The sequence below is a fragment of the Maylandia zebra genome, linkage group LG6 (assembly GCF_041146795.1).
Source record: "Maylandia zebra isolate NMK-2024a linkage group LG6, Mzebra_GT3a, whole genome shotgun sequence".
NCBI lineage: Eukaryota > Metazoa > Chordata > Actinopteri > Cichliformes > Cichlidae > Maylandia > Maylandia zebra.
In genome coordinates, this window is record NC_135172.1 from 30,284,108 (window position 1) to 30,300,912 (window position 16,805).

Consider the following 16,805-nt stretch of genomic DNA (forward strand, 5'->3'; position numbering starts at 1 on the left):
TTTATTTTCGCTGTGCTCTGTAAACACAACTTCAAGGCTGTGCTCACACATGGTAGGCATCAAGGACTTGTCATTCTGCGGAGACTGAGACTTGACGATGTTCTGCACACTAGGATTCTCATAGAAGTGGCGTAACGCAAATTATTAACACAATTAAGTACCCACATAATACTACTACTCTTCTCCTAGGAAAGTGAGTGTCAGGCAGAAATGAAAGATGGGGGCACAGGCAAATTAACCTGATTACTACCTTATTTTTACCACTGGGAGACTGCTGTACTTCTATTTTATGCTGAAATACTTGAAAAATGTGAGTAAACATGCAATGCTTTCATTATCTAGGTAGATAAACACTTAATGCATCCACAGTCATAATAAATCAGAGAAACTTCCCACAAAACAGGTTACATTCATAGTCGAACCCTCAAGGTTGTATTTGTATAGCCAGTGGGGGAAAAAACAGCTTTGCCACAGCTTCATGAGGAAATACATTCATTCAGAATGTTTACTGGAATTCAAGGACATATGCAAGAGAAAAAGAAAACTGTACACTTTCAAAGTTTTCTAAGAAACATAATTCTACAGATACCTTTCACAATATAAAAAAATTGAAAAAGCTGTGACTCTGTTACTATTCTGTCACAAAAAATATCGTAGCCGTGTTTAGTGTTTGATCTAAGTTTTATTTACAGCTGTTTTGTCTCTTGGTACAATTTCCCTGTTTTCAGTAAGGAGTTGTCAAATTGTGCCGCAGAGTCTTTTTCTCCCTGTATTGTAATTTTATTATCATTCCTTCACATAATAAATCTTGTCAGCGGCAAGTAGACTGCTAGGTTCCTTGGTGGCACTCTTCTTCTCTAGCTATTCTCCTTTAGGTTTTCCTTTTCTCCCCACCAGCTTAATCTCTCTGAAACATGTCCCAGTTTTGGTGACGCACAGCCGGAGTGCTATAAATGACTACAGTCCCACACCATAAACTGTGGTGCAGCCATATCAACAACAATAGGGGTCTTAGAGGGATTCATTTAGAAAGGGGCTGGTGGAAAGACAGCTAGTGACACAGATGGGACAAAGAGATAATGGACAGACTGAGAGCGAGCACGGTTGGTCTGTTCTGTAGAGCAAGCTGTGAAGCGTATAACAAGCAGCACAGTACATGTTACCTTGTTAGCAGGCCATCACATCTAAAGCAGACTGATCAGTCTGTGAGAATATAAAGTATATGTCATGTTGCTCCAGTGTACATTTTTCATGATGTGAGTAGAACAGACATGTTTGGGGCTACTTGGGAATAAAGTGTTCACTCATGTTGATGTCCCAACATACTGTTCCAAAGTACTGAGAGGGACTTTATAAAACATCAGTGCACCAGTTTTTCCCATCATGGCACTCTTTGTGCTTTGGGTCATTCATCATCTTCTTGTGGTGGGACCAATTTTTTTTGTTGTTGTTGTTGCTTACTGCACTCCAAAAGCCTCACTCCCAGTATTTGCTTTTTTGCTAACATAGTCACCGTTTTTGTTAAAGGCAATGAACTGGCACAAGTACTCGCTTAAAAACGAGTAAAAGAGTAAATGTGCTGTTTAATGGTGTTTTCCCCTGCATCTTTAAAGATATTATTATACAGCTGCTAGAGGAGCAGATACAGCAGGTCATCAGTTAATTGCAGCCCTGGTGGTTCCCCCTCAACTCCTCCTGCCCAGATGTCAAAGTGTCCTCAAGCAAAGCATTTAACCCTGGACTGTACTACAGCTGTGTGTGTGTGTGTGTGTGTGTGTGTGTGTGTGTGTGTGTGTGTGTGTGTGTGTGTGTGTGTGTGTGTGTGTGTGAGTGAGAGAGAGAGAGAGAGAAATAGCTCCTGCTGATGTCCAATGCAACAAAAGGAGCATTGGACATCAGCTTTTTTGGGGGGGGGCTTTGTGACATGGACATTGTCCTGTTGGAAACAGCCATCAGAAGATGGGTAACTGTAGTCATAAAGGGATGGACATAGTCAGAAGCAATGCTCAGGTGGGCTGTGGTGCTCATACCAAGAAAATATTCTCCACATCATTACACCACCTGCAGCCTGATATAAGGGAGGATGAAGCTATGCTTTCATGCTGCTTTTGACCCTATCATCTGAATATCGCAGTAGAAATTGAGACTCATCAGACCAGGTAATGTTTTTCAAATATTCTATTGGCCAGTTTTAGTGAGCTTGTGTGAACTGTAGCCGCAGTTTCCTGTTCTTATCTGATAGGAGTGGCACGCTTGTTCTGCTGCTTTACCCCAGGTTCAAGGTCCAATGTTTTCTGAGAAATTTCTGAGATACCCTTCTGCATAATGGGTGTGTTTTGTTTGGGGGGGGTTTGTAGTTTGTTTTTAGTTACTCTTGCCTTCCTATTAAGCCAAAGCAGGCTGAGCATTCCTTTCTAACCTCTGGCACCAAAAAGGCACTGTAACCCAGAGAACTGGTATTTTCTATTTTCTTGACCATGTCATGGTCCGCGGTGGGTGGCTGGAATTTCCATGAGCCTCACGCTGACATTCACTGCCAGTTTGTTATCAACTCATTTTGATGACAGGCCCGCATGTTTCAAGCTCTCTATGTGAGTCACCTTGTTAACGAAACTTTTTTGTGCTGTCGTTTCTGGAATCACCCCCCACCCCTTTTGCAATATGTAGCAGCATCTTTTCTTTCCTTAACATTTACTGATGTGTTAAATCTGCTATAGAACAAACATGTTCATGAGAATGAAGATATGCAAAAACATGTGAAACTCAACAAAATATACAAACTTTCAAGGCCAGACACACAAAATATCTAAACCCCAGTCAGGAATTTTATTATTTCTAAAATAAATTTTGATGTTTGTTTCTGCTGGGGACAGCAGTGCCATTTTACATCGCAAACTGATGGTGTTACAACACCATCTGAGTTCTGTTGTCACTCAGATGGTGTTATGAACTCAGTTGCCTTGCCCCAATGGAAATTCGCCTTTAATTAGAACAGCAACACATTGGCGCAGCAGACAGGGTCATGAGGAAAGAAACAGAGGTGTGTGTGTGTGTGTGTGTGTGTGTGTGTGTGTGTGTGTGTGTGTGTGTGTGTGTGTGTGTGTGTGTGTGTGTGTGTGTGTGTGTGTGTGTGTTTGTTCCACTGGTGGAGATTGTGAGTAGAAACCAAATGAGACTTGAGGTTTTTAATCTAGATTTCCCACTTCCATTGATGTGTTGCTCTAATTTCTTAGTCCGAATCATTTGAAGTTGAGGGTACAGTGAGTCATTTTTTTGAGCTTATTTAATAGAAAACAAGAATGCTGTGAATGTGGCTTCTTGAGTACAGTGTACATTGCCGCTCCAGTCATTGCAAACAAGTGAGCTTCACTGATTCATCGACTTATATTGGACTCCTTTCACAAAGTTTTACAGCCTCATCTAAGTGGACACACGTAAACAGCAGACTACACTTATCACAGATGAAAGGCATGAATGGCAGTCTAGTTATTTGTCCTACAGAGGCCACCATTGCTAGGTTTATGCATTTAAGTTGGCTGCAATCTACTGATGTCTACTGATAATCTATTACACACTACACCTTTTTAAGTATCCTAAATATTTTTTATAGTGATTCCGACATTGATTTCCCTCCACTGTTTCGGATTGTCCTTGAATACTTTCATGTTGATGTTACAACCCCTTCTCTACTTTCTGCTAACAAGCTATTCGTCCTCCTCACTGCAACTTCCCTGCTGCATTATTTACTCTGGTAATCCATTAAATCCTCCCTTATCCACAGTTATCTTGGTCACAAGTTTCCATCGCCTCTGAGCTTTTGCACTTCTCAGAGGTCTCTTGTCACTCACGTGCATGATATTAACTCTCCCTAAACCCAGTTTTTATTTAATTTTTAATAATAATAATAATAATAATAATAATGGATTGGATTTGTATAGCGCTTTTCAAGGCTCCCAAAGCGCTTTACAATGCCACTATTCATTCACTCTCGCATTCACACACTGGTGGAGGCAGCTACGGTTGTAGCCACAGCTGCCCTGGGGCAGACTGACAGAAGCGAGGCTGCCATATCGCGCCATCGGCCCCTCTGGCCAACGCTTAATGTATTCATAAGCAAATTCAGATCTTTAATATCAAATTCTGGAGACCAATTGGAAAGCTTTAGCATTTTGTAGGGGCGGGGGCTTTGCTTGGCAATGGCGTTGCATGAGTAGACTTAAATGCATGTAGCCCACCAGGCTTTATGAACAGAGGTGGACTGATAATCAGGCCATTCTGTCAAGGCTGGTCTACTCAACACACTGAAGGACTCTCAGACCTCCAATGACAGGCTGCCATCCACAGGCCTTTTGCACTAATCTGTGCCTGAGGAATAACAAGCATTTACTAGTGAGTTGTCCTTATACTGTCTTTAATAAAAAGTATTATAAGGTTCTGTAACCTTATACATGATTATAATAAAGGTAAATAATTTCCAAGGACATTTTAGAGTTAGAGATAATTATCTGGGCAAATTTATGTATCGCCCCCTCTTTCAGTTCAGGAATAATGTAGACAAAGTGTTGTAACTTTAAAAATGACCTTACTTCAACTGTTATTCACATGTGAGTTTGTAGGGAAAGAAGAGTGAATGTTTTGGTGGTTTGGAGAGTAAAGATGAACTAAACACAGGAAAACAAAAGTGTGAGAAAGGGGGAAAAAAATGAAACAAGAATGGAGATGTGACAAAAAAAGTGAAGCATGTGTAGACATGAGTGCAGATGTTCCCCCTGAGAACAACATTAGACCCAGGCAATCACCAACTATCAGGCCTCAGCCCATTAACTGCATGAATCCTAATTAGATTTGTGGCCATTAAGACACTCGCAGACATGCACACACAGCACATATATGAATTTCCTTATGGTCCCATTCAGTGCCTAGCATTTTGAACCAGTTCACATGTTTTACTGCTGGACCATGAAGTACAAGTAGAAGGAATTATCTCTACAGTTATATTCAAGACCTGTGTGATAGTTTTGTAATTGTGTTTGTCCGCTTTAATTTGGCCTCCGGAAATCTCATTATATGGCGCTCGGACTGGAAAATGGTGTCTTCATTCATCACACAAAAAAGTTTGAAATGCTTTATTGACTATTTGGTTTGTAGGTCTTCCTTGTTGGTAGACTACTAACAGAAATTTTGATTAGCCTTTTGTGGGAAAATATTTAATATCTACCTGATGTGTACCCTATTGGGTGGGAGAACTAATTTATACCAAAAGTGAATATTTTGACTACAAGATTGTTACCTGAGCTTTTACTTCCAAGGGTGTCCCAGCCAAAAAAGTCCCCAGGCTTCCTGAGTCCAGTTTAAAGGTTCCAGGCAGCACCGAGTAATTGAAGATGGGATTAGATACCCATATTAGTGTTACTGTAGGCCAAGTGGGTAAATATTTAATTTAATAGTTTTCATTATTTCTATAGTATTGATTGGATGTTGGTAAATATGATCAGATAAGCTGTGTATTTAGTTCATTAGTTAAGCTTAGCGTGTACCCCAGGTAATGGCACGGCTTGAGGGTCAGTTAGCAGCAGTCCATAAAAGGCTGCCAGTTAACATTAGAGGCTTTTGCTGGAAGTATCTCCCACCACTGGGCTACATTGTTTCATTTTGTGTTTTGTTTTGCATTTGTTTAATGTTGATGAATAAACACCTGGTTGGTCCTCATCTCTGCCTTCAGCCTCTTATTTTAATCCAGCCGCCACGGGCCATCCTAACAATGCCTGAGTAATTGCTCCGTGTACTAAAGAAAGAAAAGCATAGCTGCAGGTTTCATGACTGTTCACCAGCTCTGTTCTTTGTCCCTATGTCACCCTATTCTAATTTTCTAAAAGTGAATATATTAAATATGTAAAATAATAAGCTCTGAATAGGTTTTAGTTAACAGGGATGCTAAAATAAAGATTAGATTTATCAGCTAACATTGTACAAAATCCAAAAAACAGCCCTTTAAATATTTTTTTATATGCTGTTTTCGATAAAACTGCAAATAAATCCACTAGTAGAGTTTTTCAAAGCACTTGGTGATTAGATTGTTCCAGTCTTGGAGAACACAGTTTTTATTTGGATTTATGCTGTACCACTTGTTCTTGTCTGTGCAATCCCAGGCTGATGCTAAGATCAGGGCTCTGTGAGGAGCATACCATCTGTTACAGGGCTCATTATTCTTCTTGTGACTGAAGATAATTCTTTATGACTATGGTTATATGTTTCCTGTGACCGTCAAAATTAATTTGAGGCCAGCCAGATGTCTCCCCAAAGGTAGTGCATGATGGATAGGAATCTACCTGTACTTCTCAGCATTGAGGAGATTACTGATTCAGTCTAAATCCCCAACTTAGTTTAGTGAAATGCAGCCAAAACCTGCAAGCAACCTGATCAGTCTCAAGCACCTGCTGCTGTGTTTCTGCAGCACCACATACACCAGGAGGAATAGCTTCTTGGCTGCAAGTCACAGCAAACACATCTAAGTCCATCTCCAAACTATGAAAAAGTTTAGCTATATTATAGCTAACTGATGATGTTAAGCTTTTCAAACCTTTACGCAAAAACTCAATTTTGAATCCTAGTTTTTATTTAATTTATAAATGTAAATCATCATATCAAAAATAAACAGTTTTAAAAATATAGCTGTGAGAAAATGTGTAAATCACAGTTTGAGATATATAAAAAATAATATATACAATGAGCTTTTTCATCACAATATAAACTGTAGGCAAGTTTATGGTTAGTAAGTACTCTTATTTGTCATTCTAAACAAAATTGACCCTGCTGCCATTTGTCTTCATCACATTGTGTTCTCATATGTCTGTTTTTGAAGCGTATTTGCATGTGTGTGTTTGTGTTTGCCATGCATGGATGCAGAGAGGAATGGTGAAATGATCCCTTCTGTCTCAGTGAGTCCAAGCCGGCCACATGGTGGCTGAGCCAGGCCGAGGCCATCTGGACGGGCTGGCAGTGCCCGGCTAATTGAGCGCAGACTGGAGTTTTGGCTGGCAGGCTGAGTATTCAGTTTGGATAATGACTATAGTGATGAAATGGGGTGTACATTTCAAACCTGGCTGTGAGAACCTCATGCAGTAAGTAGTTTTCAGGGCTGGCTGTGTAACATCTTAGTCAAGGGAGCACAAGTAATACTGCAAATGTAAGACTGGATGAGAATATTTGTTATCAGTAGAAACCCTCCAGCCTGACTCTTGGATTTCTGGGAATCATATGTGACCATATTTGGACAAAAATGTGAGTATGTGGATTACAAAGTTATAGTTGCTGGTCGGTGCAAGAAGCATTCATGTAAGATATAGGTTCACAGTGGCCATATACAGGACTTAAAGTGTGATTTGGCAACTGAGCCAACTATTAAATCACTTAGAAATAAGTCACACAATAATTTGTAACCTGACCCCAGTAGATTTTTCTTTGTGTATACTCTGTGATCAGATCACCTGTGTTTCTGTTGCGCTGATATTCAGCTGTCTTTGTGGATCTAGCCCACTGAATTTAAAAGATGAGCAGATTTTACATAAGCTATGACAGCTCCTAACCAAGTCCTCGACATTATAAAGTTAGTATAAAAAGTAGAATTTGTTGAGTAAATCTAAATGGCATCAACAGCTTACATTTAAATTGCCTGCTACTTTAACCTTTAACCTAACACTGACCATGAACACTACAGGCTGCTATGGATGAGTCCAGTATAGAGCATTGCAGTAAACTTCACAAACATACTGGAAACTAACCAGTTCATTTTACACAATGCTCCACAACACAGTGCACTATTTCCAGTCAGCCTTTGAATAAGACAAAATTAGTGTACTTCAGTTTGTTTCACACATATAATCTGATTTTTACAAATCTAGCATGATTTAATACATTACATGTAAGATTTAAATTTCCAGTTATCAGTTTGCACTTCCTGAGCAGTTTTTATGCATTTTTCCATTTTTAGTGTTGCACCAATTAGCTTGCAAACATATTTGAGTTGCAAACATTTAAAAAACAAAACAAAAAACAACAACTTTGCATTGAAATTTGCTGAGCTGCTTAGAACTTTGCATTTACAATTAACTGCCTCTTAAAAAAAGTTACTCCATATACGCTCACTCCCCTTCTGTTGTGCTGGAGGTTGAAGTACCACAGGGATGAGAAAAGGATCTGGTGTTGGTGTAATCCACACCATGAGATGTCATTACTGTCTTATTACTGAGCATGTACTGGATGCAGTGTGCAGGAAGAAATACCAGGGCGCAACAAACAATAATAAATATATAAATCTGTCAGATTTAATTACTCACTAAATGTACAGTGTAATGTGTAAGTTCCTATTCTGTATTGTTATATCCCAATTTAACCCATCTGCATATACCATTTAATTCACTAAAATTGAACCAATAACTTCTTGTCCTTATTTAGCTGCACAACAAGTCATATTACCTGATAGAAAACGGCATTAAATGCTTGATATAAATAGTCAGCAACAACACTACACAGCTGAGTGGTCCAGTTCAATGACTCTATTTTACTTTTTTGAAAGCACAAGTCGCCTGATGAAAGAAAACCTGTTACCAACAATTGCAATCCGTACTCAGACTGACTGCAATCAATTTAAGTGACATTTGCAGTGGTCTGCAAATAATGTATGCATTTACACAGACAAACTGACAACATGTTGCAGTCGATCTCAGCTGGTCTGTGCCACCGAGACACGTCTCATGTCTCTGACTCGTGTCTTCTTGTTGGATTCTGAAATAGGAGACTGGACTCAGCTTTGTGCCAAATGATTCTGCTGACATTCAGAGTCTAACAAGAATGTCAGATTCCAAAGAGAAATTCAGAAATTCCCACACAAATAGTGATGTAGTTGCTGCAGAATGTTGATTTAACTGAAAAATGATATGACCACTTGACAGCCTTGACTTTAAATAGGAATATAACCAGATTAACGACTTATGCTGATGGCAACGGAGTTGTGGTTTTGGCTGATTTATCACAGTTAATTGTGCCTTTATGACAAACACATCACATATTATTACCAACTTTAGCCATTTCAAATTGCAAACTACTGGTAAATTGATAGCAGTCTGACTTAAATGCCAATTTTGATGCACCAAAGTTGTCTTGAAATCAGTCCCTGTCCTCGAAGCAATAATTTCAAAGTCAACAAGACTGCAAGTTGCACAGTTGCAATAATTCTGACTGTGCAGTGATCTCCACCCACTGTTTTCTGTAGTGTGGCTATAGCACGGGAAAGAATATTCAACATGTAAATTTACGAGCTCTCAAAGGAATCGTTCAAATTAAGCTGTGCTACTTTTTGTCAGTAAATACTTGTAATTAGTTGAATTTGAACTTACAGTGTTTTCCAGTGCTAATTAGGGTAATTAATGTAATTATTGATCAAACAGCACTGTATCATGATAGAGGATTATAATGATTAACATGTCCTTTATTCCGATTTAATCACTAAAGTCATTCAAATAAGCCAAGAAGAAGTTAAAGTGTTGGGGCTTAGAAGAGACTAAATAAGCAAACTTAAATCGTACTATGTGTGAAAACAAAGAGATATTTTTCCTGTTATGCTTGATTTCTTCTATGTAAGCGGGCAGGAGATGAGTTTTGCAGTCCTTGTTTGAAAAATGTGAGCTAAGGTCAACATGGGAAGCTTCTTTAATTCAGTCCAGTGTTTCTCTGTTTATCTCCCTTCGACTTTTTTTTTTTTTTTTTTTTTTTTAGTGGGTACTGATTATTTTAGACTACATCTTTCCAACATTCAATACATAAAACAGTCCAACAAACAAACAGATGCCCAACCAAATCAGAATACTTTTTTTCCCAATATATAGATACCCCAATAGAATGAAAGTACCACTGTCCTCAAATATTTGACAAATAAGTTTTAATAAATAAGCTAATACTAATTTAATTATCTTATAAGAGAAATGTGATAAATGTTGATCAATCAGTAGCACTTCAAAGCAATTTAGCACTGTAAGGGATAATATCCCCACATAGTGTTTTGTACTGGAGACACTTAACAAAAAGGAAGCACTCTTCACACTGTAATATTTAATGTATTTACCATTTGAGGTTTGTTTCTTTGTTTTTATCTGAAAATAAAAAATCCATGGAAACACTTTAGCATATAAAATAATATAATTATTAAAGCTATCATAGGCACAATTGTAATATGAATTTTTAAGGCACCATCTGTTTTGACAATTTGCTAATTAAATATGTCACAAAAGTGGCAGCTTGCATTTGAAGACAGTGAAAGTTTAACACATCTGAAGCATCCCTGGCATGGTTCCTGTGACTCATCCATGGCTCACCTCCCTGTGCACCCCTCTGCTATGCAAATAGCTGCTGAGAAGATGACCTTTTTAACTGGAAATAACTGGCATGAATATGGAAATGTATGTATCTGGTGACTTTGACCAACAAGCAAGAGTGCATAATTTTACTATCAGCCACCCGCAGCGTCTTAAATTTTGAGAGTGTGACCTCCAGTGCAATCATTTTGCCTGGAGAGAGAGAAAGAGAGATGCTCGCAGACTGTCTGTGTGTGGCGGTCGCCGAGTGTGGAGGATACTGATCAAAGCTCAGGGCAACAGGGGGAGACTTAAGAGGATTGTTATGCTATGCCCTTGTGAGTGCCTTTGTACTTCTGAGCCTCTGTGCACACAGTTTGTGCACGTGCTGACACACAGGGAGAAACTTTGTGGATGTCCATCTGTATCCATGCCCGGGTTCTTGTGCATCTGTGTATGTCGGTTTACTTTTATGCATCTCTGCTTCCATATGTTTTTGCATATGTCCACACTGCATTTCCTGTGCGTATGATTCAAGGTCACGGATGATCACAAAAGCTTATGTAGTGTGGACAAAATGGAGATTAAAAATTCTGCAGCAACTTTTGTTGTAAAGTAAAAATAACTCTAGACTTAGATGTTTTAGCTGATATAAAATCAAAGGATTTACCCCAAACACATGTGCTTGTAGTGGATACCAGAGCAGTTATTTATTGTGGTTCATTTGTATTGTTTCCATGTGTCTGTACACACTTTCAGTCTGCGTACCTCATCACAGAAATACCATCTTTTAGGCCAGGTCTGCAAAGGTCCCTTTATCCAGTCTTTATGGGCAAAGCCATGGCTAGAGCTGAATACTAACAGCCAGCAGACTTTTCACGAGCACTCTTAGTAAGTGGGGCCGATTAACAGTGAAGTGGCACCGTGAAGACAGACGGACAGATGGGAGTCAGACACCGAGAGTGAGCGAGTCAAGCCAGAGACAGAGCGAAGCACAATCAAACACCCTTATCCAAAGCTGAAAGCGAAAAGGGACTTTGAGTTTTCAGGGTGACCACTGCTGTGGTGTGTGTGTGTGTGTGTGTGTGTGTGTGTGTGTGTGTGTGTGTGTGTGTGTGAGAAGAGTTGGCTAAAGCTTCTGTGTGCTGTGGATCAAATTTGCATTGAGGGGAATAGGCTGATGAATATTTTAAAACACTTACTGGCATCTATGCAGACAGGCATACATTTAGTGAAGAAAAATTTGGACGGTGGCAGTTTTCAGAATATTGCCTCTGTGCTCCACCACAATTCATTTGATATGAAACTGACATAATGTACCTGAAGTACAGCCTTTGGCTTAAATTCAAGGAAGTAAACAAAAAATATCATGGGAACCCTTTGGGCAATATAGCCATTTTTTTTTCAATGGCTTGAATTTTAATCTAAATATTTTTGTAATCACTTATCCGATTCATGGTTGTGGAGGGGCTGGAGTCTTTCCCCTGACATTTGGCAAGATGTGGGATACATCCCGGAAAGGTCACCAGTCTATCACTGAGCTAACACCTGCAGCCAGTGCAGCATCACCAGTGAGCCTAACAAATATGCTGTTAGCTTTAGACTGCGGGACCTCATACCGCACTCTTTTTGGCTCATGATCTTCTTCTTCTTCTCCTCCTGCTCCCTTTAGGGGTCACCACAGCAGAACATCTGCCTTCATCCCACCCTATCCCTCGTATCCTCTTCTGTCACACCAGCCCTCTGCATGTCCTCCTTCTCTACATCCATGAATCTTCTCTGTGGTCTTCCTCTTTTCCTCCTGCCTGGTAGATCCACATTCAATATATTTTGCCAGGTAAATCCAGTATATCCCTCCTCTTCACATTTCCAAACCCAAATATAGCACCTAAACCAAAGAGTCGAACAGAGCCTATTAGCATTAACAGCTTCTAAGGTTCTGATCATAATGTCCTCTGCACAGTTAGATAATGTTTCACACTGCATTTGTTAGCCAGTAATACAGCTATTTCAAAGACTTTCCCAAATCTGGGTTAAATAAAGTGCATCTAATCTAAAAGAATATCTTATCGCTTTTCTTAACAGTGCTTTTTAGTTACACATAAATGTAGGGCACAGTAGGTTACAGCAGAAAAACTAAACCCTCAAAAAAAATCATCTTGCGTTTTTGATTTTGTAGTGACCAAAAAAAAGGTTCATCCTCATAAATGGAGCATGTAACACTTATTAGAGAGCCCCATATTGCCTCAGCACGTGGAGAAATACCAAGCCTGACAAAACAGTCAGTCCTCGATGTTCCTCCTATAAGCTACGGCTGGGAAGTCACTGGTCGGGTCTCGTCTCTTCCATTGCAGAAGCCGCAGGCTTCATGTAAATTCAAAAATGACAAGCCTGTATAAAACAGCTGTTTAACCATAAACGTGTCCTCACGCTTTTCTGTATGCCCACATGGATAGACACACACACACTGATAAAGAAAGCTATTAGCTTTCTATTACCTGTCACTCTGGAAATGTCAAGACGCCATTATGTGGCGCTGTATTGTGGTCTTTGCTCAGCTCACCTTTGGTATTTCCTTTATTTTGTGCCTGAGATGCCAACAGGTTTAGTGTTATGGTAATATTCATCTTGAAAAGCCTGCACTGCGTCTTGATAGGCAGGCTCTGGAACAATAGGAGCTCTGCCCCTGTGGCTCTTGGCTGGAGGGCAGGGACACAAAGAGACATAATGAGCAGAGATAGCATTGTGATGGGAGGCTGCAGATGAGAGACGCTGAAGGGTGTGTGTGTGTGTGTGTGTGTGTGTGTGTGTGTGTGTGTGTGTGTGTGTGTGTGTGTGTGTGTGTGTGTGTGTGTTTTAAATGTGTAGGTGTACTTGGGCAACTGACTTGGGAGAGAGAGGCAGAGTGTTGGGGCGGGGGTAATTTGGTACTGCGGTTTTATTGTGCGTTTGCGTGTGGGCATCTCTACATGTCTGAGTGATGGATGGGGAAAGACAAAATGCCCACCAATCAATCACTGCATTGACAGCCACCCTGTTGTCAACACCACATGTTTGTGGACTTGGTTATGTCTGTGTGTGTACAGGGTGTCTTACAGAAATACACAACTTCATAACAGGTTGATCAATAGCCCATTCAAGAGTAATGAAACACCAGTCAATATCACCACCCACATTGTAGCTCATAAACTGATGAAAGAGTCTCTCTCTCTCTCTCTCTCTCTCTCTCTCTCTCTCTCTCTCTCTCTCTCTCTCTCTCTCTCTCTCTCTCCATCCATTAAATATATGAAAAATATTCTATTTGTAACATTGCTGTGTGTGTGTGTGTGTGTGTGCTTAATGTACTTCTGAAGTAGTTAGCCAGGAGCGAGTGTTCTGCTGTTGATGCATCTGCAACATTTTTGACATTTACGGATGAGCCTGACATTTTGGGAAATGCATGTATTCAATTTCAGCCCGTGAGTCAAATAAAATAAGCATTCATGTCTCTGTATTAAGTGGGATGTTGAGGCCAAGAGGTGATTATCTTAGCTTAGAACAGCTGGAGGAAAACATAGTTTGGCTTATCCAGACTTCCAAAATACACTGTTTTAACACTTCAGGAATAGAAGCACTTCTGTGCAGCAGCGCTGCTGGTAAACACAGTGACTCCAAGAAGTCACTGAATCTCACACAACAGCTTCAGTACAGATTGCACAAAAAAGAAATGTTTATCAGTGAATTATCTAAATGTTGGTATGCATGTTTTTGCACTTTTCCCAGTGCTTCATACTTCAGTCATAAAGACACATGAAGCAGTTTCAGTTATACTGTATGTGTATTTATTGAAATATCAAGCTATGCCTTGCAAAGTTATGAGTTTTCTCCAATTTTTCATAAATGTAGAGATGTCTTCTGATGTCACTAGTGGCTATTTTTATTTCATGTGTGATACTGTAGCATGTTCCAGCTGAACTGAGTGTTCCTGAGTGCATAAATGCATTCCCACTACCTAGCACAGCCACTTACGGTGCTCATTGAGTGCAGGGATGGTGTTCATGTAACGGTCATGACACTGAGATTCATGAAAAGTTTTTTTCTTTCTTGCCATGCTTGTTTTTGTTCTTGGTCAGTACATATAAATCTGATTAGACAATGGCGGACTTGTTGTCTTGGTAACCACTGGGAACGGGCCACTGTGGTAAAAATAGACTTCACACTCTATGCCGAGGTGGCTAGCTTCCCTTTCTCGTTTACTCTGCACCTTGTAATATCATTAATCACAAGGCCAGAGGTATAGACTGTGCAAACAGGTGTGAAGGGACATAACAAGTGTGCTTTTAGCACATAGTAAAGCAAGGCATTTTAGGAGGATGATTAGGAACATTACATGGTGATTACACCGTTACCATGCTTACAAACTGATTGAACAGAGATAAATAACAGAAACCCGCCTGATGTAATGGACTGAAATGCAGCAGCGCAGCATAAAAAGCCTTCAAATGTTTGGTTTTGTTGAAAGCTCTGCATCTGTTGTTTTTGTTGACGTGGTGCTGTGGCATAGTTTTAGGCTGTTGTTTTGATGAGTCTGTCTACTTCTTTTTATAAATCTGACAAATCAAAATGATCAAAATGGTACAATGCAATATAAAGTAATTTAATGCCACATATAGACCAAAGCTAAAAAATATAGCATGCATTTAAATATCTCAAAGAACTGTTTGGTCCCATTACAAAAAAGAGCATACATGATTGATTTGTTAATGCTGGGTTTTGTTCATTTGTATGCTGAGAGCATATTTCCATGAATAAAATGACATGATATGAATAATTAAAAAGAAATTATTTATTATTCGGTATCTGGAATGCCCCCCTTTTCTCAATCTGTCAGGGACTCCTCAAGTTTGCAAAATAAGCGCATGTTGTGGGGTTTTTTTATCTGGTATCAGCAGTGTGCCTTTCAGTGGAAAATTTCTAGTTCTAATATATGGAGATGTTTTGGTTGGAAGAGTCTCTGTAGGGTTTTTATTTAGAGATGGCACGATACCACTTTTTTATGTCCGATACCGATATCATAAATTTGGATATCTGCCGATACCGATATGAATCCGATATAGTGTTTTTTAATCAACAAAACTGTTTTTTAAAAATATCTTGCTGCATTTTGTATAAGTTCATACTCAAGTTTAAAACAACAACTACACTAAAGCTATTCTGTTATACCTGTATGCAAAAAAAAAAAAAAATTTCATAGTTCAGCAATACTGATCAATCTAATAAACTTAGACCTACACCATCCTCCCTATTCTGGTATTTTAAAGAGTACTTAGCGTAAATATTAAGCAACCTAACTAATAGGGTTCCAACTCCCAGCAACAACAAAAATAAATAAAAAATAGGGAACCACCCCTCACACTCCACCTCATGATGCTTAATCAACGTAATCAACCTTAATTTGATGCAGTGTGAAAAAAAAAAATGCACAGAAATCAATTATTTTTCAAGAAATATTAAATAGATTCAACATCTTTCTTCAACAAAATTGCAGACTGCACAGATGGTACCTTCCCAAAGGAAAAAGTACTATAGCTTACTAGGGTATATATATTAGACTTAATAGTTACTATATACAGTAATTGACTTCTATTCATTTTACATCAAATTAAAACTTTGGGTGTAAGATTCGGATAATTATTTATTAAAAGCTCGACATTTTAAATGAGAATAAGAAAGAAAAGTATGTCTTTGTGCCCCCTTTTCCCTGTTAATGCCCTATCGGCCCCCCTGGCTAAACTTTGCTAGATCCGCCCCTGCACAGTTACCAGCCGTCAGCTACTTAGAAAAAGATCCTGGAGTAGAAAGTAATAATAAATAAATTCTAACAACAGCTGATCAAGCTTAAACGTGCTGCTGTTGTTCAGCCGCTGGTTTCCTCTTTCTGGTGCAAAGTGGGCCAAAAACAAACCAGAGACACGGACTCACGACAGAAAAGCCGATCAGCTGATCATTAAGCAGTTTCATGATTGAAGTAGCAGCCGGAGAGCGAGAGGCAGTCGCTTGTTAAGCTTAACGCAGGAATGCTTTACAAACATTCAGAGATGGACTTACACACTTGCTTTACTTCTCTCGGGGATAACTTTGTCGGAGATGAAATGCCGGGTTGCTAGCGAAGCTCCAAATGCTATCCAGACCACCGACAGGTCCTGCATGCCACAGCCGCTCTATCACGTGATGCATACTGCTCCGACGTGCTAACGTTCTGAGGTGAGTTACGGCGTGTTGCAAGTTTTGTGAGGTGCTTTCGTGATATTTAATGGATCGGATTACATTTTTTATTTTTCTCCGATATCCGATCCAGTAATTTAGGTCAGTATCGGACCGATACCGATATGTAATATCGGATCGGTCCATCTCTATTTTTATTACACCTGCACAAAGTGAACACTATTCTATTCACTCTAGCTGTTGGAGAAACTG